A 12,444-nucleotide genomic window follows, 5' to 3' on the forward strand; every position below is an offset into this window, starting at 1 on the left:
AAAAGCTTCAGTGACCTGTAAGATAATAACAAATTGTCTAAAATGTATAATTGAGAGTCTCAGGAAAAAGGAGGATGTGGAGAGAACAAAATGTTGAAGAAATAATGCCAGAAATTTTCAAATTTGATGACAACTCTAAACTCAGATTCACAAAGCTCAACTAACCCTAAGTATGATAAATAAAACACACACATATCATAATTAAATAACTAAAAACTAGTGATAAAGAAAGAAAATCTAAACAATAAATGCTGGAGAGGGTGTGGAGAAAAGGGAACCCTCTAGCACTGTTGGTCAGAATGTAAATTGATACAGCCACTATGGAGAACAGTATGGAGGTTCCTTAAAAAGTAAAAATAGAACTACCATATGACCCAGTGATCCCACTACTGGGCATATACCCTGAGAAAACTATAATTCAAGAAGTCATGTACACAGTGTTCATTGCAGCTCTATTTACAATAACCATATTTATTTACAATAACATGGAAGCAACCTAAGTGTCCATCGATAGATGAATGGATAAAGAAGATGTGGCACGTATGTACAATGGAATATTACTCAGCCATAAAAAGAAATGAAATTGAGTTATTTATAGTGAGGTGGATGGACCTAGAGTCTGTCATACACGGTGAAGAAAGAGAAAAACAAATACCATATGCTAACACTTATACATGGAATCTAAAAAAAAAAAAAAAGTTCATGAAGAACCTAGGGGCAGGACGGGAATAAAGACGCAGACCTACTAGAGAATGGACTTGAGGACACGGGGAGGGGGAAGGGTAAGCTGGGACAAAGTGAGCGAGTGGCATGTACATATATACACTACCAAATGTAAAACCGATAGCTAGTGGGAAGCAGCCGCATAGCACGGAGATCAGCTCGGTGCTTTGTGACCACCTAGAGGGGTGGGACAGGGAGGGTGGGAGGGAGACACAAGAGGGAGGGGATATGGGGATATATGTATACATATAGCTGATTCACTTTGTTATACAACAAACTAACAACAGTGTAAAGCAATTATACTCCAATAAAGATGTTAAAACAAAAAGAAAGAAAATCTTAGCAGCCAGAGGAAAAACGCAGATTTGCATACAGAGGAACAAACAAGAATGACAGTAGAATTCTCATCCGGAACTATACAAGCCAGAAGAATGGAATGACATTTTTTTGATGCTAAGAGAAAAAACTGTCAACCTAAAATTCTGTATTCATTGGACATATTCAAAAAAAAGGGCAAAATAAAAGATTCTTCAGACAAACAGAATCTGAGATAATTGGTTGCTAGCAAACTTGTACTACAAGAAATGTTAAAGGAAGTTCCTCAGGCAGAAGGAAAATAAAAACAAACTTGGATCTACACAACAACATGAGAAGCACCAGAAATGGTACATATGTGGGCAAATACAATAGACTTTTTTCTCGTTTTTAAATTTTCTAGTAGATAATTTACTGTTTAAAGATGTACTGTGTGTTTGTAACATCTAGAATTAAACAACAATTGTGTAAAGGACAGTAGGGCGAAATGGAAATACATGCTTGAGAGATTTTTAACACCAACATGAAGTGGTATAATATTTGAAGATGTACTGTGAAAAGTGAAAGATACTGTAAACCTGACTGCAATCACTTAAAAAAAAAAACCCTCAATTCAAAAGAAGGCAGGATAATGTGGAAGCCTGGGGTTGGAGGGATTGCCATGGTAAAGCTAACTCCCTCTCACCCACATGCATTTGTTGTGGAGTATCTACTCTGTTCCAGGACCCCCAGAAGAAACAACAGGTGGTCAAATAGATAACAAATAGCAAAATGGTAGATTTAGACCCCATCATACTGGTAATTACATTAAATGTAAATGGTCTTAACCCTTAAATTTAAAGATTGGGGATGTCAGACTAGATCAATAAAGCAAGACACAACTATATGCTAAACCCACTTTAAATATAAAAGTATAAAAACAGGTTAAAAGTAAAAAGATGGGGGGGGCTCTCCTGGTGGCGCAAGTGGTTGAGAGTCCGCCTGCCGATGCAGGGGACGCGGGTTCGTGCCCCGTTCCTGGAAGATTCCACATGCCACGGAGCGGCTGGGCCCTTGAGCCATGGCCGCTAAGCCTGCGCGTCCGGAGCCTGTGCTCTGCAGCGGGAGAGGCCACAACAGTGAGAGGCCCGCGTACCGCAAAAAAAAAAAGTAAAAAGATGGGGGAAAAATAATGCCATGCAAACACTAAGCTTAAGAAACTGACCTATATAGTCAGTATCAGACAAAAGCAGACTTCATAATGAGGAATGTTACCAGGGGTAAAGAGGGATGTTGTATAATCATAAAAGGGTAAACTTACCAAGAGACATAATCTTAAATATGCCACTCAATAATGGAACTCAAAATATATGAAGTGAAAAACTTTTCGGGAGGTTCTGATGTGCTAGCACTACCTCTCATTCTGAATGTTGCATACCTCTTGCACCTAAATCTGCACCTAAAATGCAGATTTAGGTCAGTGGACTTTGACATTCTGCATTTTTAACAAACTTCCGGGTGCCCACACGTTGAGAGGCAAGATATCCTACACCACACTGCTTTCCAGGAGATAACATAGCAAAGTGCCTGGTGTGTATTAGATGTATAGTAAATAGTGAATCTGACTAAACATTGTGAAGTACATAATTAGCTACAAAAGTGAACAAAGAATGATCTTAGTATAAATCTCACCATCTAGTAGAGGGTAGATGAGAGCATAAATTTAGTACAAGAAACAATATAAAATTGTTATGGGAGGAATTCTAGGGTGGGGGAGGGGAGAGTTAAGGTGACAAGGGATCACAGGTAACAAGCATACTATCAAAAGGCTAACTGAGCTCTGGACTAGACACAAAGGCAAGTGAAAGATGGGCTAAGAGATAAGGAGGGGCTGAGAGACTGAAATCAAGAGGACAGTTGGGAGATGGAGAGATTGGAAGAAGCTAGTTGATGGTCTGGGGAATTTCAGTGAAAGAAACCGTAGAGGATGATAGTTTCTTAGTGATTCGCTTTCTTGTCTCCTCCACCACATAGTTTGACTTGTAAGCCTGAGCTAAGAAAGATATTTTACCTTTGGAGAAAATAGTAATCCCTTCAGCTACATTTAGAGGTCCTGTGTCAGTTTACCTAGCACACGCCTTTCTTTTCTGTAATTCAGCGCTTCAACAGGATGTTCAATTTCAGGCATATTGTGAAGAGCTTGGTTTAAAAGCCTCTTCTGTGCCAGAGGTAACTTTATGCTTTTCAGGAGAGTAGAGAGAAGGCTAATGAGAACTGATTACATCACGTAACTGAGATGGGCCCTGTGTCCTTGTCAACAGATGTTTGAATTTAAGGTCTCTGGATTGTAATTTAAGAGATATGGGGTAGATCATGGTTTCTTCTTCGGAAGACTGAGGTTGGAGGGGTTGCCATGGTGATGCTAACTCCTACCTTCACTTACTAGCATTTGTGGTGGAGTATCTACTCTGTTCCAAGACCCACCCAGGCTTGGTCAACTATATTGCCCCCTAGTCTTTGAGGGAAAGAATATGTTTGAGTCTTTTAGTACTGCTTCAGGATGAACAGTTTGAAGAGCACCAGACAATGCTGGGCCCCTTCTCTCCAAAGTCCTGGCCATTGATTGCAGAGATTGCTTTGTCCTTGACACTGTCCGTGAACACGGAAGCCTGTTAGAAGCATGGTCACCCGCTTCCTTTCACCTACAAAGCAATTCCAGAAAGGATTACCATAATGATCTTCCCAATGATTAAGCAAATCCCAGTGGGAGGGACTTCCCTGGTGGTCCAGTGGGTAAGACTCTACACTCCCCATGCAGGGGGTCCAGGTTCAATCCCAGGTTGGGAAACTAGATCCCACATGCATGCCGCAACTAAGCATTTGCATGCCGCAACAAAAGATCCCGTGTGCCACAACTAAGACCTGACGCAGCCTAAATTTAGATAGATAGATAGATAAATAAAAAATTTTAAAATCCCAATGGGAAGTGGCAGTTGTACTGACAGAAGGGGAGTTAGCCTCATTCTCCCTTCAGCGGGGTGTTACTAAAGGATTTGAAGGTACAGGTACTAATGAGGCAAATGCTCTTTAGCATGAGGTCCTGGTACAACGCTAAGGGATTTAAGACGGAAAGCCTTGATACCCCAGTATTTGGGGGCTTCTCTGAGCCAGGCCCTCTGGGTCTATTCAAGTACTTGGTTTGAGAAATTACATCTTTCCTTCATGTAAAAGGCTGATGGTCACTACTTAAAACAGCAGAGCATTTGAGGCCTATGTGACCTGTACATGAACAGCGACCATCTCTGTAATATTGCCCAGTAATTCCAGCAACTGACCATCTTAGATAGGGGGATTCTGTAGCAGTGCTTCAAGGGACCACCCACCATTGAGCCGGTGTTGGTATCAGCATGGAGCATGCTGTCCTGAGAGCCCATGGCTAGGACGGTCACTCAGGCTCCCCACGTGGACAGATTCTTCGCCCCACTGGGCTCTGACAGCCACCATCTGGCTACCCTCTGCACAGACATCTCCCCACTTAGTTCTGATTCCCACCTAGGCCACTCATGGAGAGGCCCCTCTCACTCTGCTCTTCCACAAAGATGATTTCACATGGTAAACACTTACATGACCAGCTGCCCTAATGGCTGTCATGCTGTTTACGTCCCATTTTTAGTGCCATTTTTACTGTTTAACTTAATCCTCAAGATAAATGTAAAGCTCAGTAAGTAACAACTGTTACTACAAAACAAACTCCTAGAGTTTTGTGCACTTTTCTCTCTCTCTATATGGTGTAGTTTAACAAAATGTATTCCCCAGAAATATTTAATACTGTTATTAAAACAATACTTCCAGAAAGAAGTCTAAAAAATTCACGTTACCGTGAAGTTATCCCTGTACCTTAGTAGAGGCCTGAGACCCTATGGCAGCCAATCAGCCAAAGAATCTGGTTCACCTCCCAGCACTTCTTGGTTCTCTAATGGGCTGTCCTTGCAGCACTGGGAAATGCCAAAAGGTCTGGTAAAAATGTGAGGGCTGCTGTTTAACTTCTCTTTTAGCCTATTTCAAGAAATGTTTTAAACATACTAGAGTTGCTAAGATATTGGTGATGATCCTAGTGTGGGCACAATCTTGCTTTGCTTTGATCTTTTTCCTTTTTTGTTCCTTTGCATTTGACACATTATTCCTTGAGGGATGAAGGGTAAAGGAGATGGGAGTGTGGGAGCCCCCTTTGCTCACTAGTATACGATTCCATCAGTGTTAAGGAATTGTTGTGAAGTTCCTTAGGTTTGATAATGGTATTGTGCTTTTTTTTTAATTGTTATCTTTTGGAGCATGTACTGAAATATTTACAGATAAAATGATATCATATCTATGATTTTTTTCAAAATAATCCAGTGGAATGATGTAGAAGAAATAAGGTTAGTCATAATTTAATAATTGTTGAAACTGGGAGATGGGCATTAATCTCTTTGCCTTTTTATATGCCTGAAATTTCTCATAATGAAAAGCTTGAAAGAAAATTGATAGCACAGTTACAATCTTGCCACTACTGTGCTAGTGGGCTATAGGTAGCTGTAATGCTGATCGTTTGTGAGGCTGGCAGTGAGCACTGGTCCCTTACCCCTGTGTAGTGCTTGGCCATTTACAGCACCTCATGTTCACTACTCCATTCCACCTGCCCAGCTCCCTCCTCGAAACCTGAGCTCAGAAGAGGGCATGCTGAATTCTTAAAGCAGGACATATGTGGGTCACAAAAGAAGGCTTTGCCCTGCACATTTTGGCCACCGTGGCAGAAGAGCTTACAAGGAAGCCTAGCTAGCTATGCTGTGTCAGGCTGGCGTTCCCGCAGGCCCGGGAGCAGCTTGGGATGTTTGGAGCCACTGAAGCTGCATTTCTGACACGTGTTAATGAGCTTTGCTCAGGAATGTAAACAGAGTCAGCCCTTCAAACTAAATTCTGGTAGAATTTAACAACCTTTGCTTAACCATCTCCCTAGACTGCTTCTGGGTGGACACAGAGTGTCAATCTAAAAGGGGGCATTTCCCACGTCTGACAGCTTTCCAACACCAGTGTTTAAAAAGCTGCCAGCTACACCCAGCCTGAGTGTGGGTATTTGCATTTGACACATTGTTCCTGTTAGAGGAAAGCAAATGTGTTTTCTGAATACCCGGTTTCAAACTTTTCTCGACTGCCTCCATAATCTTCCCCAGCCTGGCTGGGTGTAAGCTGTCATACCGGGGACGCTGGAGAATCATGCTGGGAGTCAGAAGGACTCATTAGGCTGACACTGGACAGCTGATTTTTGTCATGCTAATTTTAGACCATTCCTAATCAAGGACCACCAGGTCCCAAGGCAGTTGTGGTCGTTGCCTATTTGCCAAATTAGGTCTTTCTCTAGCTGAGTAAATAGACTTTGAGTACGTGTAGCTGCGTCCCTCAGTTACATGGTCAGAGCTAAGGAGGCCAATGACAGAGATGAACTCATGTAGACAGGTTAACATCTCTGTTCCCTAAGACTAGCCACTCCTTGAAAACACATGCCAGTAATTCAAAACCAAACTCATCACCCTTCCCCTTGACCCCATCCAAAGCAGCATTTCCTGTCTTGAATAGGACTGCAAGCCAGCCATTCAAGCCTGAGACCAGAGTACGATTTATTTCTCCCTCTTTCTCATTTTCTGTATCCTATCAGTCAGCAAGTCTTGCTTTTCCTTTGTCTCCCTGCCTTCATTCATTCATTTCCACTACTATGTGCCAGACACAGTGTTAACGTCTGGGGATAGAATGGTGAGTAAGAGAGTCCTATGTGACCCCTGCTTTCAGTTCTTATATGTTCTCCTATTTGGGCCCTAATCACCATTCCCAGTGCCCTAGGTCTGCCCTAAGTCAGCTCTCAGCTGTCTCACTCCAAGTTTCCTAACTTGCCTGCCTCAGTGTGACTCTGCAGCAGTCAGTCAGTTGTCTTCTTTCTTGTTACAAATGACAAAAACCCACCTGAATTACCTTAGGCAAAACTAGAGGAGGTGTCGTTTATTGACTTGTATAACCTAACTACGGGAATGGCCGGAGCACAAGTGAATCTCAGGGTCAGATTCAACCAGAAACACGGACAATCAGGAAAGCCTGCTATTTCCAGTCTCTGCTTCCCTTTCAGTGTCAGCTTCATTCTTCCCACAGACCAGCTTCTACTTGGTGGGGACCATGGCTGTCCACAGTCTTCAAGCTTCACCACTTTAGAAAGATTTCTTCTTCTGGTTGAGTGCACAAATCGCAAGGCAATGTTCAGGTTGCCCCAGTTGGGGTCACGTAGCCTAAGGAAGAGGCGGGGTCTGTGTGGTAGACAGCCCCTTAGATGGCCCCCCATGATCCCCACCTCGTGGTCGTCGTGCCCTTGAGTAAACCCCTACTCTTAAGTGAGGGCTGGACTTATTAATGATGCTCTTCTAATAAAAAGGATACAGCTGAAGTGATGGACTCTCACTTATATTAAGTTATGAAAACGCTGTGGCTGCCATCTTAGGCACACTCTCTCTCTCTCTCGGGCTGTTCACTTGGGGGGCAGCCAGCTGCCATGTTGTGAGACAGCCCTATGGAGAAGCCCTCATGAGTGGGCTTGGAAGCAGATCATCAGAGGCCTGCCAGCAGCCATGTGAGTGAGCTTGGAAGTGAATTCTCTAGGCCTGGTTGAGCTTTGAGATGCTTGCAGCCCTGGCTGACACCCTGACTGCAACCTCATGATGTCCCTGAGCCAGAACCGTCAGCTAATCCGTTCCTGGATCCCAGATCTACAGAAACTGTGAGATAATAAATATGAGTTGTTTTCAGTCACTAAATTGTGAGGTAATTTGGTACACAGTGATAGATAACTAATGCAGTCTCTAACAAAATGGAAGCCTCTATTCAAGCCACAAGAGAAGGCGCATTTCCCAGGAAAAGGAGGGGGCCGTTCTGCTGATAAAAGAACAGCTTCTACCACTACTCTCTCCTAGTCTATCCTCTTTCTTGCTGTGGAAGAGAGATTTTTCTATAATGAAAGTCATTTTCCTGCTTAAGATTCTTAAAGCTGTCTATGACTCTTAAAATAAAGTCCAAGTTTTTAGCCTGATGCCCAAGGCTTTTTATGATGAGCACCTTGCCACCTGTCAAACTTAGCTCCCACCACCCTCCTCCTGCTCCCACCACACTTCTTACGGTCCCTTGAGTACACCACGTCACCTCTGGCTTGCCTTTGCACAAGCCCTTCCTCTTATGATCATGTCCACAAGGCCCACACACTCTAACCCCTAATCACAGGTTAAGGCTTGACTCAGTATCACCACCTCCAGGAAGCCTTCCCTGATCACCTGATCCCTCCAGTCTTCTATCTTCTGAGCTCTAGTAGCATCCTCTGTCATGGTTCTTTTTTTTTTTTTTTTTTTGCAGTACGCGGGCCTCTCACTGTTGTGGCCTCTCCCGTTGCGGAGCACAGGCTGCGGACGCGCAGGCTCAGCGGCCATGGCTCACGGGCCCAGCCGCTCCGCGGCATGTGGGATCTTCCCAGACCGGGGCAAGAACCCGTATCCCCTGCATCGGCAGGCGGACTCTCAACCACTGCACGCCAGGGAAGCCCTGTCATGGTTCTTAATCCCACTGTGTGGAATTGTTGGTGTGATTGTCCACCTCCCTCGATATTCTCTGCTCTTTGAAGGAGGAACCAAATCTTTCATATTGGAATCCCTAGTTCCTTCTAAATAATATCAGTAGGTTCTCAAGATGTTGATTAATTAATCCATTAGCTAATTAATTGAGTTATGGTATCAAGGAGTTACTCTCACCTGCACTTGCCTATTAATCTGGTTCCATTATAAAAGAGTGTAGGCCTCGGGGGTCAACTTCATTTTATTACCTCAACTAGGGTTCATAAATGAATGAAATAGACATAATCCCAATCCATGATACCTTCATGATGCTTACAGTCAAAAGTAAAACTAGTGTGGTTACGACGATCTCCCTGGAGGTCCAGTGGTTAAGATTCCACCATTCCCCTTCAGGGCACAGGCTTGATCCCTGGTCAGGGAACTAACATCCTGCGTGCCGCTTGGCACGGCAAAAAAAAAAAAAAGCAAAACACACACACACACACACACACACAAAACTAATGTGGTTACTATTATGAAGGAAACCATTAGGGTTTTTTGAGAGAGAATAATATTTTGAGTTATTGGAGCTTGCAGAGGCAGAGGCCCCAAGAAGCCGTGACATTAAGCTGAGATTTGAAAAATGAGAAGGAGCCAGCCAGCCAGAGTGGGGGAGAAGCATGTTACAGGCAGAGGATCTGCTGTGCGAAGGCCCTAAGCGGGGAAGAGGTTGGTACATTTGAGGAGTTCAGAGAAGACTGGCACAGTGACGGCGAGGGGGAGCAGAACAAAATGAGGATGGACAGGTAGGCAGGGAGCAGAGCTCAGGACTCTAGCTCGCCACACAGGAAACCCCAGTACGGAGGTACCCGCCCAGCTGTGCGGTTCTTTCATTCTGGCCAAGGGCGTCTCCCGTGAGGCCTTGCACTCACTACTCCCTCTGCCCAGATGCTCTTCCCCAGACAGTCCTCTCCTAGCACTCAGGTCTTGCATCAGTTCCAATTCCTGCCCCATCTGAAGTTAGCCCTTTCCTTCCTAGTAACTGAGTCACATAGGCACCATTTACTTTCTGCATAACACCTATTAGTATCTCAGAATAATCTGGTACATCTTGTGGGTTACTTTTTTTTCTCTCCCTCTAGAATATATGCTCCATATCAGGACCTTGTAGGTATTGCTCACTGCTATATCCCCTGTGCCTAGAGCACTGCTTGGTATGTAGTAGTAGGTGAGTATTTATTGTTCATTCAGTTAGCCAACAGTTTTTTGTTTTTTTTTAAATTTTATTTATTTATTTTTGGGTGTGTTGGGTCTTCGTTTCTGTGCGAGGGCTTTCTCTAGTTGTGGCAAGCGGGGTCCACTCTTCATCGTGGTGTGCAGGCCTCTCACTGTCACGGCCTCTCTTGTTGCGGAGCACAGGCTCCAGACGCGCATGCTCAGTAGTTGTGGCTCACGGGCCTAGTTGCTCCGCGGCATGTGGGATCTTCCCAGACCAGGGCTCGAACCCGTGTCCCCTGCATCGGCAGGCAGGTTCTCAGTCACTGTGCCACCAGGGAAGCCCTAGCCAACAGTTTTTAAATGTCTGTCATGTGCCAGACCTAATGCCTTGTTCCAAGACAAAACAGACATGTTTCCACCAAGAACCCTGACTCAGGGCCGGCTTCTCAGGTGTGCAATGTGTGCAGTTTGTTCAGGGTGTTGTGCTTAGAAGGGCCCCATGCTGCTGTGATTGTTTTGAAATTCTTAATAGTTTATGCATTAGGTGACCCATATTTTCATTTTGCACCAAATCCTGCAAATTATGTAGCCAGCCGTACCCTAAAGATAACTCCAGACATCTCCTCAGCACATTCAGATTTGAAAACAGTTTAGGGACAAATCAGTAGATTCTACACATCACTGTTAATAATTTGGACCAGACTGCCTTGTATATTTAAAGCTCTGGAAAGGGTAAGTGATTTACAGAGCTAGTGTGGTTCAAGAATATAATTCTGGAAGCCAGACATCCTTGGAGCCCTGGTCCTGCCATTTCCTAGCTGTGTGACTTTGAGCGACTCATAACACCTGCTAACCTTGATTTCCTCGTTACAGATGGAGATAATGATAATGTCTACCCCCACAGAGCTGGCTTGAGAATTAAATGAAATAATACTTAAAACCCTTAGGTCCGGTTCTGCATGTCCTGAAAAGCAGGCCCAGTGGCCCAGCTGCCCACTCCCTTCTTTGCTCCCCTCCCTTTGGCTCCTCCCACTCTCCTGTATAGTCCCAGGTGGAAAATCTGGGTCAGTGTGAGTGACTGCTAAGTGAGAAGAACACTGAGGAGAAAAACCAAGGAATTATAGCCTTCAGGGAAGCAATAATATTTTACTTAAAAATTGCTTGAGGGAAGACTTTGTAGATGTTTGCAATTTGTATGCAAATATTGAAGACTCCAACACCCTGAGCCGGACATGGCCCTGGGCAGAAACTTCAAGAAGACCAAGGCTTGGACCACAGAGAAGCCTTCATCAGTTTCTCTCTGCTGCCAGTTTAAACTAAAACCTTAGATAATCCCAAAGCTGCCATTTTCACTGCCTTGGCCTTTAATGTATTCATTAGTATGTAAGGCAGTTTTCTAACAAGGTAGGTGCATCCCCGTCTGTATTTGCTGCATCATCTCTGCTGTATTATCCTTGTTCTCACATTCATTGTCTGTTTAATCAAGCACTGATTTGGCATTAACTTGCAAATGCTGGGTCTCCCTGCCTGATGAAAAAGTATTTTCACTGGTCAAACCTCACCTGATTCCTTGAAAACCCAAATCAACAGCCAGTTTAGAAGAGAAAGCTGAGAAAAAATTGACCTGCACACCAAACCCTGCTTTCTAAGGCTAAAGACTCTCAGAACTGAGAGAACAGAAGCTTTATTGCAGTCATTCAACAAACATTTATTGAACACCTGCCATGTGCTAGGTGTTTACCAGGTGCTGTGGATATGTCTTTATCTTCCTGCAGTTTGCATTCTAGTGGGAATGTAGAATACAACCCCGATTCAAGGTAAAAGGGGGAAATATGGACGCTCAGGGAACCTTTAGGAAGACCCCTCCCCCAGTGGCTAGGGATGGAGGTGGAGAATCTCAGGGAAGCTCCCAGCATTCTTGCCGATGAATTACATCCATTTGTCCATCTCTCAGATCCGGGCCTGCCAGGACTCCTCTGTCTGCAAAGTTAACAAGCCTGACATGTACCTATCTTGAATACATGCCCCCTTTTGGAGTCCTGGGGACCCTGGACCAGGGCTGGGGCTAAAGTTGGAGTCAAGGCCTTCCCAAGGAGACTCGTTTGCTTCCCACTGAGCTACACTCATTCATTCGTTCATTCATCCACATTTATTGAGCACATCCTCTGCGTCAAGCTCTGGGGGTCCAGCTGCAAACGAGACAAATACTTCCCCCCTCACAGAGTTTGGGCACCCCTCTAGGCACCATGCCCCCTTTTCTTTGTTTATTCCTGTCCATTCACAAATGTCACCTCGTTCAGCTCTTACTACATCGCTAAGAAGCAGGTAGTGTTTTCCCTGTTTTACCAGGGAGGGGACTGAGGTTCAGAAAGGTGAGGTGACTTGCTGTAGGTTATCCAGCTAGTCAGAGAAACAGCCGGGCCACAGCTTTCAGTGTGGCTCCCCAGCCGCTGCTTTTTCTGCCCCACCAGGCAGAGCGAACCCTGGGCTGGGAAGGGGCCTCCCGACAATGACACAGGGGCTTTCTCTGTGTCATTGATTAATATCTGCGGGGCCTTCTCAAAGTGTGGCTTTGTCATGCCCCCTCAGGCCT

Source organism: Lagenorhynchus albirostris, chromosome 1 (genome assembly GCF_949774975.1).
Source record: "Lagenorhynchus albirostris chromosome 1, mLagAlb1.1, whole genome shotgun sequence".
In the NCBI taxonomy this organism is placed as follows: domain Eukaryota; kingdom Metazoa; phylum Chordata; class Mammalia; order Artiodactyla; family Delphinidae; genus Lagenorhynchus; species Lagenorhynchus albirostris.